Source organism: Bufo gargarizans, chromosome 3, assembly GCF_014858855.1.
Source record: "Bufo gargarizans isolate SCDJY-AF-19 chromosome 3, ASM1485885v1, whole genome shotgun sequence".
Lineage (NCBI taxonomy): Eukaryota > Metazoa > Chordata > Amphibia > Anura > Bufonidae > Bufo > Bufo gargarizans.
The window spans coordinates 194,857,186-194,874,012 of NC_058082.1; the positions used below are offsets into that span (position 1 = coordinate 194,857,186).

At 43.2% G+C, this 16,827-nt stretch overlaps 1 pseudogene; it reads left to right on the forward strand.

The window, feature by feature from the left end:
- The first annotated feature begins 599 nt into the window (after window positions 1-599).
- LOC122932168 lies at window positions 600-16,579 on the forward strand (annotated as a pseudogene).
- Window positions 16,580-16,827: the final 248 nt, after the last annotated feature.

Consider the following 16,827-nt stretch of genomic DNA (forward strand, 5'->3'; position numbering starts at 1 on the left):
AAAGCCATAACGGAATCCCTAACGCTAGTGTGAACCCACCCTTACTATGTTACTATGTATTTTTTTATTTTGCATTTATACCACAGTCACTTTTTAGAATCACCACTTGACTAATGATCTGATTTCTAAAAAACATTTGTAGTCATGAATGACTATAGTTCAGGGATGGCCAACCTGAGGCTCTCCAGCTGTTGCAAAACTACAACTCCCAGCATGCCCAGAATACCTACAGCTATCACCCTACAGCAGGGCATGGTGGGAGTTTTACAACAGCTGGCAGAGCTGCAAGTTGGCCATGCCTGCTATAGATGATATTTTTTGTTAATCAAATAATAAAAATATAACATTTGTGTCAAATATTTTAAAAAAATGTGAATACTTTTTTGAATACTGTTCATGAAGATTATAATAACGACAATTACCCTCCATGCCATGTGTTCTCTGATCTGTTACCAAATGTGCTGTGTCCTCCCCCGCTGAGCAAACAAAGCCCCTTCCTGCAAGTGAGCCTTCACTGGACCCTGATCTTTGAACTTAAAAAAAAGTATCTTCCATTTACCAGCTTTAAACCAACATTGCTCCCCCTTTTCATGAGCAAAATGGCAAATTCTGTGCAGACGTTGTGCATTTCCTTCTTACTAGTCCTCATCCAGCGGACACAACAAACAGGTATGACGTCATTTTTCATTTCTGAGAAAGTTTGCCTTCGTTATGTCTCTGGTACTGGAAATATTTGATTCCAACCAAATGTAAATCTACCTGATCGCTGTGGACATTCTTTCATGTTTTCATATTTGACATGGTCCTTAGTGGCCATAGTTTTTACTTTTACTGTAAGGGATATTCCAGTTGTAGCAAGTTATCCCCTACCAACAGGACAAGGGATAAGCACTAGATCGGTGGGGTCCTCCTGCTGGGAATCACCTGTAATATTAGATGCTTTGTGCTATTGTATTATGCCGTGTGTATGTCATAGAAATATGTAGCCTAAGGCCTCATGCACACGACCGTTGTGTGCATCCGCGGCCGTTGTTCCGTTTTCCATTTTTTTCCGCGGACCCATTGACTTTCAATGGGTCCGTGGAAAAATCGGAAAATGCTCCGTTTGGCATCCGCGTCCGTGATCCGTGTTTCCAGCCTGTGAAAAAAATGGGACCTGTCCTATTTTTTTCACGGACAGCGGTTCACGTACCCATTCAAGTCAATGGGTCCGTAAAAAAATCACGGCTGCACACAAGATTGTGATCCGTGTCCGTGATCCGTGTCTGTTTTTTCCTATCATTTCAAAGGCAAACTTGACTTCGATTTTTTTTTTCATTCTTTTTCATTTTTCATGTCCGTGGATCCTCCAAAAATCAAGGAAGACCCATGGAAGAAAAAACGGACACGGATCACGGAACAACGGAAAACGTTTTTGCAGACCGCAAAAAAAAAGTCTGTGTGCATGAGGCCTAACAGTCATCTTTTTCGCTGTACAGTTTTTTTATCTAGTGAAAAAGCTAACCAAGTAATACAAAGAACCAAGAGGGCTAACTACATCTTTTTTAAAGGAAATTCGGCAAGGAAATTTAGAACGAGAATGCCTAGAAGAAATATGCACATATGAGGAGGCGAGAGAAATATTTGAGGACATAGATAAAGCCGTGAGTTCTCCTTGAAGACTACCTTATTTCTTTTATTTGAAATGTAAATTATACGTAGTACAACTGTCCGGTATTATTCAAGGGCAGTGTCGGACAGGGTCGCAATGGCCCACCAGAGTACCAGAGGAGGCTATGGTGGGCCCAAGCTTTGACAATAATGGACCCCGAATAACACAGGGCCCTTAAGGTCCTCTATTAGAGATGAGCAAAGTTATGGAAAATTCGTTTTTGCTGCTTCACAAAGAAATTAGCTTTGTGACTAATTACTTCATCACAAAACGCATTTCTTTGTATGTAGCGGGCACAATGATGGGGAACGGCGATTGCGCTGCCCGCTGACATTGAACCCCTCAGATGCCGATTTCATTACTGATCGCGGCATCTTAGGCTACCATTTAGGCCTTTCAGGGGTTATCTAAAGAAAAATACTCACCTTATCCATTTGATGAAGTAGAGGCCCTTGAAATCTCACATGGTAACATAATGTCATCATCACACTGGCCAGCATGGTGACGTCATATGTCACCGTGCGCAAAATTGCTGCATCTGCGACAGCCTCTTTGAGCACAAATGGATGAGGAGAGTATGTAATTTTTTTACCTCCATTTCAGGGAAAATTGATTTGTTACCACTTCACAGCAAATAAAATCTTCCTGAAATTCGGATCGAAGTCAATTAGTTTAACTTCGATTCGCTCAACACTATCCTCTATCCATGGAGGGTGGGCCCTTCAGTCTGATACTGGTGTCACACTGGTATCTCTAGGGCTCACCAGTAAAATTAAATCTGGGGGCGCGATGTACAGCTACATGCAAATATTACCTGACTTCGGTTTACGTATCCCTAATACTGCACCAAACACATTTTATTTCAGTAGTAGCCTACCGCCTAGCCATGGCGTCAGAATGTTCCTGTCCTGAAGCCTGTGCATCCTGCTGGAACACATTACCACACAGAGGCAAGCAAGATGATTGATGATGGGGGCCCCGCCATTGAAATCGAGAAGGCGGGTCCCTATGGAAAGAGGATACTGGCTGCTATCAAGCTACAAAGGCTGAGATGAGAATGATAAAAACAGATCCAGAATTTTTTTTTTATTTTTTTTTTATGACATTGAGAGTTACTAAACCAAACATGTCAGGAGAGGTGACAGGTCCTCTTTACTGATGTATAAACTCATATAACTGACAGACACTGCAAACATGATATAAAACAGTCCTTGTTAGTTTAGGATTTTTTTTATGTAATTTAAAGTCAATATGGTCCTCTGGGATCTGTCATACAACAGATGCGGCACAGCGCTGTTGTTCCCTTGTGAAGAGAAGCCAGAATGCATATGTGAACAGAACCTAAGGGAGTTGTCCAGGATTAGAAAAACATAGCTGGTTTTATTCTAAAATAGCACCACCCCGGTCCATTGGTTGTGTGTGGTATTGCAGTTCAGCCCCATTCACTTCAAATGGAAAAATAAGGCACTTTTTTTTTTTTTTTAAGAAAACTGACATTTTTTTCTAACCCTGAACAACTCTTTTCAAATCTTGCTTTTTAATTCAAATTAAGATACATTTTCCTTCTATGTTCTCAGTCATCTAACTGCAATGCATTTTTTTTACAGCAAACATTTTGGAAAGCTTATCATGGTAAGTTGAAACACCTATTGTTGACTTTTCTATTAAGGCCCCTTTCACACGGGCGAGTTTTCCACGCGGGTGCAATGTGTGAAGTGAACGCATTGCACCCGCACTGAATCCGGACCCATTCATTTCTATGAGGAAAAAATGTAGGTGTGCTCAAACCCTGTCACACCGAGCACGGACCATGCCAAGAACCACGGCGTAACTTGAGTAAAAAGAGAAAAGGGTCCAGCTCGATTAAAATGTTGCCTTTATTTTTCAGTGCAGATAAAAGCCAGTTACAGTCCAGTCTACATGTTTCGGATCAGAGACAATAGCGATCCTTCATCAATGAGGAAGGATCGCTATTGTCCTTGATCCGAAACATGCAGACTGGAGGGTAACTTGCTTTTATCTGCACTGAAAAATAAAGGTAACATTTTAATCGAGCTGGACCCTTTTCTCTTTTTACATTCATTTCTATGGGGCTGTGCACATGAGCGGTGATTTTCACGCATCACTTATGCGTTGAGTGAAAATCACAGCATGCTCTATATTGTCCGATTTTCACGCAACGCAGGCCCCATAGAAGTGAATGGGGCTGCGTGAAAATCGCAAGCATCCGCAAGCAAGTGCGGATGCGGTGCGAATTTCATGCACGGTTGCTAGGAGACGATCGGGATGGAGACCCAATCATTATTATTTCCCCTTATATGCATAGTTATTTCCCCATGAATGCATAGTACAATAGGTCTGGAGGGGTTAAAAAAATAAAAAATAATTTAACTCACCTTAATCTATTTGTTCGCGCAGCCGGCATCTCTTCTGTCTTCACCTGTGAGGAAAAGGACCTTTGATGACGTCACTGCGATCATCACATGGTCCGTCACATGATCCATCACCATGGTAAAAGATTGTGTGATGGACCATGTGATGAGCGCAGTGACGTCATCAAAGGTCCTATTCCTCAAAGAAGAAGACAGAAGAGATGCCAGCTGTTCGAACAGGTGGATTAAGGTGAGTTAAATTTTTATTTTTATTTTTTAACCCCTCCATCCCTATTGTACTATGCATTCTGTATTCAGAATGCTATTATTTTCCCTTATAACCATGTTATAAGGGGAAATAATACAATCTACACAACCTTGAACCCAAACCTGAACTTCTGTGAAGAAGTTCAAGTCTGGGTACCACATTCAGTTTTTTATCACGCTCGTGTGAAAGAGGCCTAAGAGAAGAATTTACTGAAATTCCTTAGATATCTGAAGACTTTTCCCCATGAAGAAACTTCACAAAATGACACTAAACAATAGAGAAAATTGATTGAAATGTAACTTTTAATCCGTCTCTTAATAAAACACATGAGCCAATCCTTATTCTAACATGTGATAACCGTCTTCGCCAGTTTTGTAGATGAAAAATTCCACATATGAGCCCAAGTTTTGAAGCCACATAAGAAATTTCTATACAAAACCTTTCAGTTTTTTTCAACTGGATTAAGCCTCATTGACACATCAGTGTTTTAGGGCTCATGCACACGACTGTGTGCGAGTCGGGCCCGTGCTGTGGACCGCAAATTGCGGTCTGCAATGCACGAGCACCGACTGTGGAGCTGCCGCATGTGGATCGTGGACCCAATCAATTGAATTGGGGTCTGCGATCCTTATCCGACGGTGCACCACTTTTTCGTAGTCGTGATTTTGTCGGTTCGCCCTCAAGCACCTTCGTAGTCGATGTTCACGTCTCACATCAATGGCAGTTTCCATGCTGCCATTTGTCCACTGACGATACACTTTCATGGATTCCGTTACCACGGACCCTTAACTGTTCACAGGAACAGTTTAATAAATTGCGCAGTGTCAGAAATACTGCCACCCTTGGTTCTTAAGCCAATAATTGTTTTTTTGGCTCGCAATATATACCCACCAAGCCAGCGCATGACACGTGACTTCCTTCATGAGCTATACGCTGCTGACTCCAATAGTAGGAAGTGGTGATAATAATGTGACTCTACTGTGTACATGGCAGTTCTGTGTTGGATTATGAGACTATATATGGACTAATGAATGCAGGATTCAACCATATCTCTGTATTTAAAATATCAGTGTTCTGGGACCTGAGCACCTACATGAATATGCGGTACTGTTGTGAAGACTTGCCTGTTCAGGGGCAAGCATTATACCAGTCTATGACATGGTAGAGTGTGAGCGTGTAAGTTAAAAGTAGCTCATAATAAAAGTTGATCATTAAGACTCATTTGACTCATTTCTGCAGAAGGCAGACCATGTTCCTCCAGCCCATGTAAGAACGAAGCCGTGTGCACAGATTTCATTCGACGCTACACCTGCACTTGCACTGAAGGTTACACAGGAAAGGACTGTCAATTTGGTAAGAACTGAGATTTAGAAGGCAGAAAATATCCGGCAATGAGTAGTAAGGGCTCATGCACACCAACGTATATTCTTTCTGTGTCCGTTTTTTTGCGGACCGTATGTGGAACCATTCACTTCAATGGGTCCGTAAAAAATAAAACGGAAGCCCTTAAGCTGTTACTCGTGTGCATGAGCCCTTAAGCTGTTACTCGTGTGCATGAGCCCTTAAGCTGTGAAATTAGCTTTTTTGTTTGTCAGTAAAATTCAAAAACTACACATCTCTGTTCATTTTGTGTAGTGAATGGAGCTGGTTACTGCAGTGCTGCTGACATGGAAGAGAACGGCAGAAGTGGTTACCAGTCCTCAGGGCCCACATGATTTGAGAATATCCCACAGAATGAATACCTGAGGTTAGTCCTCATGCACTGATACTATTTATATCACCTGCTGAATACTAAGGAAATCCTGAAAACGTGATCGGCAGGTGGGCCCTGAGGCCTGGAGTTGAGGAACACTGTACTACACAATGGGCAGAGATGTGTATTTCCGGCACCAGAGCTATAAGATGATCGGTGAAGGTGCTGCTTTCTGATATTGATGGCCTATCCTAAGGATAGGCCCACAATATCAAAATCCTGGACAACTCCTTTAAGATGTCCATTTATGTTATTTTTATATACATACTTTGGTGATTTAGTATTGGGTTTACAGCTCAAAGGAACATTCCAATCAAAAATTTTAATTCAGCCATCACTTGGTGCTAATATACAGTATGTTCCTTACTTACATTGTAAAGGCTTTGTGCTCCCTTTTACTACATACAGTATGTTCCACATTGTAGAATCAAATGTTTGCTATCATGACCCCTCTCTACGTAGATGTCAGTGGGCAGGTGCACACTTCTATGCACATACCACAGAAGAGGCTATGTAAAACTGATAGTTATAAGCCAGTGGTGCCCAACCATTTGTGGGCCGCACTAGACTTGGTATAAATTTCGCGGGCCGGAAACAGGTAGCTTTGCCAGAAAGAAATGCAAATGCTGTGAGGGGGCACGTGTGATCAGGGCATAACTACTGTGAGGAGGGCACATATCAGGGCATAACTACTGTGAGGGGGCACATATCTGGGCATAACTACTTCGAGGGGGCATGTGTGAGCATTACATCTGTGAAGAGGGCACATATCTTGGCATTATTACTGTGAGGGGGCACATATCTGGGCATAACTACTGTGAGGGGGGATGTGTGAGCATTAAGTCTGTGAAGAGGGCACATATCTTGGCATTATTACTGTGAGGGGGCATGTGATGTATAAATGTGTGTAATGTATGTAGTGCAGTATGTGATGATCACACAGTGCACTACATACATTACACACATGCATACATCACATACTGCGCTGTCACCTTCTTCTGCAGGTCTACCTTGATGTCTGGTCTTTAGGCTTCAGTTAGATCCTCCAGCGCCATGCTTGCGCCGTGTGCCCGACACCACCAGGAGCTGGCCCCTCCTCCTTTCATCTCCCACCGGCTTCTCCTACAGCAGGGCGCTCTATCGCTCCAGTGCCCACCCAATCTTAACAATCAGGGGCGTAGCTAGAAATGACTGGGCCCCATAGCAAAAAAAATTATGCCCCCCCCCCCCGGATCTTCCACCCCCACATACCTATCGGACCTCCCACCCCTTCCAGATCTTCCACCCAAACACCCCTCCAGGACCTCCCACCCCAACATCCCCCTAAGTGTCGTCCACAGATCCCCCCCCCCCTTCAGTATCCTCCACAGATCCCCCCCTTCAGTGTCCTCCACAGATCCCCCCCTTCAGTGTCCTCCACAGATCCCCCCCTTCAGTGTCCTCCACAGATCCCCCTTCAGTGTCCTCCACAGATCCCCCCTTCAGTGTCCTCCACAGATCCCCCCCCTTCAGTGTCCTCCACAGATCCCCCCCCTTCAGTGTCCTCCACAGATCCCCCCCTTCAGTGTCCTCCACAGATCCCCCCCTTCAGTGTCCTCCACAGATCCCCCCCCTTCAGTGTCCTCCACAGATCCCCCCCCCTTCAGTGTCCTCCACAGATCCCCCCCCCTTCAGTGTCCTCCACAGATATCCCCCTTCCCCACCCAGAGCCGCCTCCTAGCTAATTTATTCACTGCACTTGCCTCTGTGAAATTGAAGAGAAGCGCCGTAATCTTGCACAGGCGCACTGGCAGAGGCCAGGAAGACGGTGCATGCGCACTTCGATGCCTCTGCCAGTGCTCCTGTGCGAGATTACGGCGCTTCTCTTCAATTTCACAGAGGCAAGTGCAGTGAATAAATTAGCTAGGAGGCGGCGCTGGGCGGGGAGATTGCAGGCACAGGCAGCATGACACAGCTTCGCGGGCCGCATTTGGCCCGCCGGCCGTAGGTTGGGCATCACTGGCCCAGATTTACTAATGTATCCACCGCAACATATATGTCTAAAAATTGGCACAAACTGGCACATGTAGGGTTCCTACACCTTTTTTCTGACATACTCAACAAGGAGATGGTGCTTAGTAGAAAAAGGGCAGATCTTCACTGGAAAGGGTGGCCTAAAATGTGCCATTTTGCACCAAAATGGTGGCACAATTCTAGTGTAAAAATCTGTCTCATGGTAAGCTAACCAATAGTTAGTATGGAGTCAGAGAAAAGTCTCCAACCCTGCACCAGACTTACCATCCAGCCTGAGCCCCTGTGATAAATCTGGTGCAGGTCTAGACAGCCCGTCTAAGTTTACATCATCTACAGGAGTAGTAAATTTGGGCCAAAGTATCATTGAGACAGGCATAAAGCTGAGGTAATTTTACATTTTATCATTATCCAAGCTCCATCATCACTGGTGTTCTGTTAGTATCCTGCAGTGGTGTACTCATTTCTGCAAAATTATGTGTTGCAGTTTCAGGTGGCTCACAACAGAACCACTCTCTTGTTATGGCAGCTCAGGCTTCAGCTGCAGCCTAGTAGGGTACAGCAGGGGTATATCTGTAATGGCACCTTTCAGGTGAATGAAACTTTGGGAGCATATATAACTTCATTACTGAATTTTTCCTGGAGTGACCCTTTAAGCCTGTGTTTGTTTTGTGGGCTTTGCTTGGTGGACTACAGTAGGTCTACAGTCTGCCTTAGCTTTTTCAAATTCTACTTATAAGGGTTGTGCAATATTTATGGCATATCCAATAGATATACTTTTGGGATCTGCTCCTAACTCAAAAATGGGGCCCCGTTGCACACCACCAGGAATATGGAGGGAGGGACCATGCATGCTGCACTTACCCAACTATTTTCAGAAGTCCTATTGAAGTGAATAGAGAGAGCCCCGCAAGTGCAACTACCTCTCCATTCCCAGCTGCGTGCATCAAAGCCCTGTTCTTGATAGGAACAGGCCCCAGAGGTGAAACCCGCATCTATCAGACATTTATGGTGTAACCTGTGTATATGTTATACATGTCAAGATAAAACAACTCCTTTCAGCCATAATGAGAATAAAAGGCTCATGTCTATAGTGCCTGCTAGATGAAAACCAGTTTGACATGCCCAATCTTTTTCCTCACGAAAGATCATAAGTGTTGCTAGAAGTGCCAGGCAGCTGCTTATCTTTATTCCTATTGGAATAAATATGCATGCTTTGTCACTTCAAGGATGGATGTTAATGAAGAACAAAGGCGGGAATGAATGGAAGAACAGTTTTCTAATGTCTATGGCCTGGGATGTCTGGGAAGCTCCTGGAGGAAAGGGGGAATTGCCGGACATGCTGACAAATATCCTGGGCGCCACATGGCTGCTTTCTTCTGGAGAGCCACTCTCCATTAACTGTAGATGTATGTGGCACCAGGATGCTGGAGGTGTAGCCTATGATAAATGGGGCGCAGTCAGATAAAAAGGCCCCACAAAATTTGGTGCTGCTCTTTGTGCACAGCACTCTTCAGACTCCTGCATAATAGCTATTGTAAGCAGCATTATTGATAGTCCTAGATGTGGGACCTCCACCAATCACACTCTTATGTCTGGTCTGATATACAGGGCATGAAGTAGAGTTTGCCCATTCACATGATACTACCTCTCAAATGGTTGACCCATGAAGGGTATTTGTCCAAAAGCCTTATTAGGGCATATGGATGTCATAGAGAGGTTCTACCTCTTTATCTAGGATGGAGAGCCACTACTTTCATGTGGTCAGAAATTGGTCAGTATTGTTTATCAGTATGTGTAAGCCAAAACCAGGAGAGGATCCTAGAAAGATTTCTGCGTGTGTGTTTTGGACCAACGCCTGGTTTGGGCTTACAAATACTGATGAAAAGTAATGACCAAATACTGACTGAGTGAAAGAGGCCAGAAGAGCAGCCGCTGGCAGCTTCTCCTCGTAATAACATGTCACTGGGTTCTTCTTTAGTAGTGCCCATGGTGTTCAGTTGATGGATGTGACTGTGACAATATTATGATGGCACACTTAAACTAAATGATATTGCTAAATTATATTGTGCTGCAATGAAAAGTGATCAGGAAAAATACACTCAGATACTCCCTGGAATTGTAGTTTGCTACTTGCTGTATTATTCCTCCATTGACAGGTCCCTATGCTTGTGGACAAATGCTGTACAATGAGAATAGTTCATTGCTGGGAATCCAGGACAACTACACCAATTCCTTCCCCTGGCAGGTAAAGCTAAATGTAACATTATTTTCAAAACCCCTTTTTCAAATGCACTGTAAGGCCTTGTTCACATTTCCGTGTCTGTTTGCCATTTCATCCGTGAAGATGTCTGTGAAGGATACGTACGTGTCCACTTTTTCCCCTCCAAGTGTCATCTGCATTCCACGGATGCTGCTCAGCTGAAAATGTATTTCCCGAGCATCTCCTATCAGTGGTCAGTGAAAAACAGACGCAACACATACGCTATCCGTGTTGTGTCCGTGATTTTCACGGACCCATTGACTTCAATGGGTGTGTTTAGTCTGCATCACAGATCAAAGTAGTGCATGTCCCCGAAAAAACTGAAATGTGAACGAGGCCCTAGGCAGGGGTGGACTGGGAACTTACAGGGGTGGACTGGGAACTTACAGGGGCCCTGGAAAAAAAAGAAAAAACAGAAAAAAAAGAAAAGTGGATCCAGATTGACAGTAGGCGGGGTCAGCAGTATTTTCATGCAGCACAAAATACCACCCCAGCAGAACCAAATACCACAGTGCAGCATAAAATACTGACACCTGCATCACAGTATTCAACTGTATCACTGTCCTGAGGATGACAATACAGTTGAATGCATGAGGATACCTGCAGATAGTGGCCAGGTGCATAAGTACCTGATGCTCCTAGCATTAATTAATGCTGAGAGCATCAGATCATTATATATCCGGCTGGTGGCTGTGAGGAGGGCTCGGGCGGCCCCCTTGGCATCGGTCCCTGGGAAATTTCCCTGTAGGGTCTATGGTCAGTCTGCCACTGCTGTTAGGTCATATAAACATCATAGAGGGAGTCCCATACTCAAGATTGTCTGTTATCTGTGTAAATTAGTGCGTTTCATCTGGTCAATTACCACATTGCAATTGTGGAAAAAAATGGTGGTGGTTCCACATTTATTCTGTTTTATACACTTTTTGTGGCATGGTTTGGAGTAAAGGGGGGCATGATTTAGCGAAAATTGACCTTGCTTAAAAATTTAAATTCCAAAAATTAAGGGGGAGATTTATCCAGACCAGCAATATCCCTGCACTACTGGAGGATGTGCATGCCATCGTCATAGATTAAAGGCAGTCTGTCACCAGGAAAAGGTGCGTTGCAGGAACATGTGCGATTTTTCCGGAAAAAAAAATCGTCATGTTTGGTACCCAAACCCAAACTTCTACACAGAAGTTCGGGCTTGGGATCGATGTTCTGTAGATTGTATTATTTTCCCTTATAACATGGTTATAAGGGAAAATAATAGCATTCTTAATACATAATGCATAGTACAATAGCGCTGGAGGGGCCCGGTCATCACATGGCCCATCACCATGGTAAAAGATCATGTGACGGACCATGTGATGACCGGAGTGACGTCACCACAGGTCCTTTTCCTGCACACAGCAAAAAAGAAGACAGAAGAGATGCCGGGCTGCGCGATCAAGTGGATTAAGATGAGTTTAATTAATAAATTAAAAAATTTAACCCCTCCAGTGCTATTGTACTATGCATTCTATATTCAGAATGCTATTATTTTCCCTTATAACCATGTTATAAGGGAAAATAATAATGATCGGGTCTCCATCCCGATCGTCTCCTAGCAACCGTGCGTGAAAATCGCACCGCATCCGCACTTGCTTGCACAAGTGTTGCATAAAAATCACCGCTTGTGTGCACAGCCCCATAGAAATGAATGGGTCAGGATTCAGTGCGGGTGCAATGCGTTCAACTCACACATCGCATCCGCGCGGAATACTCGCCCTTGTGAAAGGGGCCTTAGTCTTTTTCTTTATACTTGCAGAAGCAGGAAAAACGAAGTTTAATTAATATGCAAATTAGCACTCGCAAGTGCCCAGGGGCGGCATCATCCTTTGGTCTGGCAGAATGAAATGAGGCACAGCAGCCTGGGCTCCTGCACACTGAACGCCGCCCCTGGGCACTTGCGAGTGCTCATTTGCTTATTAATTTATTGTAGTTTTTCCGGCTTCTGCAACTGTAAAGAAGATAACAAAGGTGCCATTACATTCATGTATAGGTGTGCTACAGAGCCATGTAAGCGCTGTCTATGGTCATATGGTGGTGACAGACTCCCTTTAAGTGCACCCTCCTGCAATCCATGCACCTAGAATGAAATCTAAAAGAATTCTGTCATCATTTACATCTGAGAACTAGCCTAAGTGATAATAAATCAGAGTAAAACTCCATTTGCACAAGTCACAAACCTTTTTAACGCCAGCTCTCTGGCATATGGAGAAAATAATGCTCCCTCAAGTAAGCCAAAAGTGTAGACGCACCGGATTTATCCCATTGTTTAGGGCTCATGCACACGTAACTGTGCCACCAAATTGCTGTCCCCAAAGTATGGACACCGTCCATGTCACCTGTCATGGACAATGCCAGCCCTGGAAAGGCGAAGAAATTAGACAAATATGGCGCAAAATACTGTAAGGCGCTCCTACATAAATAGGTCGAGAAAAAAGGCACCTACATAAAAAACGTAGGTTTAAAACAGGCGAATGAGGCACAAATTCCTCCAACACAGGTGCATTTTAAGTAGTAAATGAGCCTCATGCACACGAACGTATTTTTTTTTGTTTCCGTTCCGTTTTTGTTTTTTTGGCGGATAGGATGCGGACCCATTAATTTCCGCATTCCTTATGTCTGTTCCGTGTCCCGCAAAAAATAAATATGACATGTTCTATTCTTGTCCGTTTTGCGGACAAGAATAGGCATTGTTACAATTATTCCGCCAAAAAACGGATGCCATATGGACGTCATCCTTTTTTTTTCTGTGGAATCCGCAATTTGCGGACCGCAAAACACATATGGTTGTGTGCATGTAGCCTAAGGCTACATTAATACGACCGTATGTGTTTTGCAGTCCGCAAATTGTGGATCCGCAAAACACGGATACCGGCCTGTGTGCATTCCGCAATTTGCAGTCCGTACATGGCAGTCACTCTCAAAGAAGATGCCTTTTCTTGTCCGCAATTGCGGACAAGAATAGGACATGCTCTATATTTTTTGCGGGGGGCCGCAGAACGGAACAACGGATGCGGACAGCACACGGTGTGCTGTCCGCATCTTTTGTGGCCCCATTGAAATCAATGGCTCCGCACCCATTCCGCAAAAATGTGGAACAGGTGCAGAACAAAACATACAGCCGTCTAAATGAGCCCTAAAACTGCATTTTTACGCCTAAAAACAGGAGCAGACACTATAGTAAATGTGCCCCAGACTTGTAGGTGCAGGTTGAGATGTGGATTTCACACGTTTTATATGCATACGCATACCTCCCAACTTTTTAGAGGGTCAAAGAGGGACATTTATGGCTAATTGTGTGAAAGATAAATTTTTCCTTGTGTTTTCTTAGAGCACAATAACGCAAAAATTATCTGAATATAGAAAATTCTAAAATCAAAATTGCACCAAATAATGAAATAATAAAGTCAAGGTTTAACATATAGATAGGAACCAGATAAACACTTCCTGGATCAACATTGTAAATGCATCAAGCTACTTTCACACCAGCGTTTTTACTGGATCCGGCAGGGTTCAGCAAAAATGCCTCCGTTACTGATAATACAACCATCTGCATCCGTTATTAACAGATCCGTCATGAACTCCATTGAATGTCAATGGGGGATGGATCCGTTTTCTATTGTGTCAGATAAAACGGATCCGTCCCCATTGACTTGCATTGTGGGTCTTGCTCCGCATGCAAGGACGGAAAGCAAATTGCAGCATGCTGCGGTTTGCTCTCCAGTATAAGAACGGAACGGAATGCATTTCTGGGCATTCCGTTCTGTTCAGTTACGTTTTGTCCCCATTGACAATAAATAGGGACAAAACGGAAGCGTTTTTTTTCTGGTATTGAGACCCTATGAGGGACCGCAATACCGGAAAATATTAACGCTAGTGTGAAAGTAGCCTTACTGGAAATCTATACCTCAGATCAAAAAGACGGACATTTAAAGAGCAAAGAGGGACAGAGGGACTTGGGCCAAAAATAGGGACTGTCCCCCCAAAAGAGAGACACTTTGGAGGTCTGGTATAAGGGTAACTGCACACATTTTGGGTTACAGTGCCAGCAAAGTGTACGAGATTTGACAAATGTCATGTACACTTTGCTTTTATTCTTCCTTCCTTCCTTGACCTGCTGTGTGGATTTTAAAATGTGCAACATGTCAATGGTTTGTGCGATTCTGCACCTTCAGTAGAGTAGTTTAACATAAACAGAAAATTCGTACCAAAAACTGCACAAAAATGATCCTAAACCGTGATAAATAGTGTGGCTGTATGCGTGTTTTGGGTGCAGATTTCTTGCATACAAACCATGTGTAGCTACCCTTACTTTACATTATATTTCAATGATTAAGCTTAATTTATACAAAACCCCTATAAAATTGTTATGACAGTAAACATGGGCTGATGATTGGGGCAATTACCGGGACCGCTCGTTTCTGATAATGTCCCTATGTAACGGTGGCAATGATCATCCGATGGATGAGCAAAAGTTGGTTTATGTGGTGAAACCATTGTTGACGTGGCCCAGTGAATCAACACTTCTGGGCAGCAGATCGTGCTGTATAAACAGGGATTTGCTACCCAAAAACAATAAGGCTACATTCACACGTCAGTATTTTTCTATATCCCGAATTTCGGTCCGTTTTTTGCGGATCCGTTGTTCCTGAAAATGTTTCCCGATGTTATCCGTATTTCATCCTTTTTTGCGGATCCGCAAAAAACGGAAACATGTATAAATTTCAATAAGCAAATAAAGTTGTTTGGATTTCTTTGAAAAAAATTAAAAAAGTTTCTGTTTGCGGGATTTCATTTCCAGGAACGGAATCCGCATAAAACGGATGACATACATAATGACATACGAATGTCTTCAGTTTTTTGCGGATCCATTGACTTTGTATTGTACCAGGATCCGATTTTTGCGGAAAAGAATAGGACATGTTTTATATTTTTTCGGACATGCGGAACGGAACAACGGAAACGGACAGCACACATTGTGTTGTCCGATTTTTTTCAGGACCCATTGAAAATGAATGGGTCCAGATCTGTTCTGCAAAAAACGGAACAGATCAGGAAAGAAAAAACGAACGTGTGAATGGACCCTAAATCTGTACGGTGACGAGCAATCACACTAGTGATCACCTGTCACCATAGAGGAGATGATTTCTACAGGTAAATGTTGCTCTCCCAAGCCCATGATCAGGCTATTATCAGGAATGAACGGTTGCTCCGGATAATTTCTTGATCAGTGTTAAGGGGCCTTAAAACACTACACAAAATCATAAAACCTTTTTTTTTCCCCTTAAGGTACTTCTATTAAATTCAGATGGGAAGCCTTACTGTAGCGGAGTCATACTCAACCAGTTTTTGGTACTCACAACTGTAAAGTGCAGCAATCAGGAGGGTCCAATTTTTATTCTTGTGGGTAAGAACTAACCGTATTTATTAATATATTGTTTGGAAGGGTTTTGGTACTATCTTCATATAGGATTTTGAGGCTATTCCTATAGCTACACAATATTTTTATTTTATTTTACTCTTGATAGACTTATTGTATAACTAAAATCTTTTGCACAGGACATAATGACACTCAGAACATGCAGAAGATCAAGGTCGCAAGTCATCGTATCCACACAGGACATTCCAATAATGCCGAAGACCATAACATTGCTTTGCTTAAACTTGAAGAAGGTATTAAGTTCCACAAACATATTCTACCCATCTGCATTCCCCAGAAAGACTTTGCTGAGAACGTTCTGATTGCACATGCCCCAGGTATGGTGAGTGGCTGGACTCTAGGCTCGGATGAGATGGAAATGGTGCCTATTCAGTTTGCTGTAACAGAGACTGACAAACAAACTTGTGAAACTGCTTTTAATGTAACACAATCGAAACGAAATTTCTGTGGAAGATCGAACAGGAAGATAGACTCTGCACTGGCGGATGGAAGCCATGTTGCCATTAAACACAAGGGTACATGGTTCTTGACTGGGATCATGGGATCAATCAATAATGAATTATGGAACCCAAATGTGTTTACATTTACCAGAATATCTAGATATATCATGTGGTTAAAGGAGAACAGTAGCTAATCTATAACTCTGTTAATAATACAACTATATATGTTTTTAGATCAGGGGTGCACAACGTTTCCTGGTTGGGGGCCACATTGCCAGACTGAACCAATGACGAGGGCCACAATTAAAATTTAAAGGTGTATTAACAACTGAAATATTGCACTTATGGCATATTGAACACACATTATATACCATTAATGTCTAGTTACACTTCTAGGACTCCCATCTAATGGGAGAAATACATGAAAAATACATGTGAGCAGCCACAAGACATAGGCATACATGTCTGTTACCAGATGGTTGGGGGCCGCACAGAATGGTATCAAGGGCCGCATGTGGCCCCCGGGCCGCAGGTTGTGCACCCCTGTTTTAGATCATGTTTAAAAAGGGTTATCCCATGATTAATGAAAAGAAAAAAATA